The sequence below is a fragment of the Galeopterus variegatus genome, unplaced genomic scaffold (assembly GCF_000696425.1).
Source record: "Galeopterus variegatus unplaced genomic scaffold, G_variegatus-3.0.2 Scaffold5386, whole genome shotgun sequence".
In the NCBI taxonomy this organism is placed as follows: domain Eukaryota; kingdom Metazoa; phylum Chordata; class Mammalia; order Dermoptera; family Cynocephalidae; genus Galeopterus; species Galeopterus variegatus.
Genome location: NW_007731497.1, coordinates 125207 through 126447, shown reverse-complemented (window position 1 = coordinate 126447; position 1241 = coordinate 125207). Strand labels below are relative to the sequence as shown.

Genomic DNA, 1241 nt, shown 5'->3' with positions numbered 1-1241 from the left:
CACCAATTGAAAACGTCCTATGCATAAGCTTCACCCACTTAACTTAAAAAGGTGAGGAGAGTATAAACAGTGCAGTGAGCCACACATTGGCCTGTTTCTTTGCCCCTTAAGTAAAATTAATGCTACTGGATATGATAATGCATGTTCATGTAAAGTCTCAGAAGCTAGATCTGTCTAGCTGCACAGTCAGTTGATCCAAGTTTATGGAACAGGCCCAGTCACCTCTGTGCCTCCTGTGTAGGTGCAGGGGATCAGAGCTGTTGACTGGTACTCTCCCTTGCTTGCAGAGCCTTAAGTTAGGCCTATACTTGCCCTATGTGAGAATATGTAGATCTACAAATTGTAAGTGTCTGTCGGGAAAGTTAAACTGTCTTTATCACACCAGCCACTAGATAATAGAATTCATCATCATCATCCCCTTCAGCGAAATAATTGCATAGTTCCTACTCCATGTTGTGTGGCATTAGGTAAAGGAGTAAGAAGAGAGTGTAAGAGCAATATGCCCGTGTGGTTGTTTATCTTGATATCCTCTTGTGCTTGCCCGTTGAAGAGTGTGTCATCTAACTGACAAGATAAGGGTAGGGTACAAAAGATGCAATCAGTACAAAGTAGTATATGCTAAATGTCATGGAGGAGGGATCAAGGGCTTAGTAGAGTTCAGAAAAGGGAGAGTCCTTGAGGGATACCAGGTAAAGTATCAGAAAGATGATAAAGTTTGAATTAAACTTCAAAAAGCCAAACATGGACTGTCAGGAGGTAGATGAGAAGGGTGGGGGAAGGAAAGAGGGTGCAGAAATGCATAGAGCTTTCGAGAACAGCAAGCAGGCCCTTGTCCTTTACACGATGAGAGCCAAAGACTTTTTTTTCTTAAACCCAGAAACAGTGAATGATAAAGTTTGAAACGTAGAAAAGGGTCAGCTTTTGAAGAACTTTGAATTTGGGCTTTATCCTGCTAGGTCTGTCTTGAAACCCCATCAAAGAGGGTGTAGACATTTAAGTACCACAAATACTTTTATCACAGGTCAATTTGGAAGGCAGCTCCCGAGTGGCAGCTTCCTTCCTAAGAGCTGGGGGAAAAGGTCTCTGAGGTTTTTGAACTATTCAAAACAGCTGCTCCATAAGGATGCCAGGGTGGGGTTGCTGCACTTCTTCTCCAGCACTAAGACCAAAATGCCCCCAGGAGGTATGGAAATCCACTAGTTCAGAGGATGGGCAAGTTACAAGTGGCCTTTTAAAAGCCT

At 43.1% G+C, this 1241-nt stretch overlaps 1 protein-coding gene across 1 annotated transcript in view; it reads left to right on the top strand.

Annotated features, from left to right (window-relative positions):
* The window catches only part of NCKAP5 (NCK-associated protein 5), a gene marked incomplete at its 3' end in the record, with an annotated part of 102309 nt that overhangs the window by 20904 nt on the left and 80164 nt on the right, over nt 1–1241 (top strand). The gene's annotated exons all lie outside the window — the stretch shown is intronic.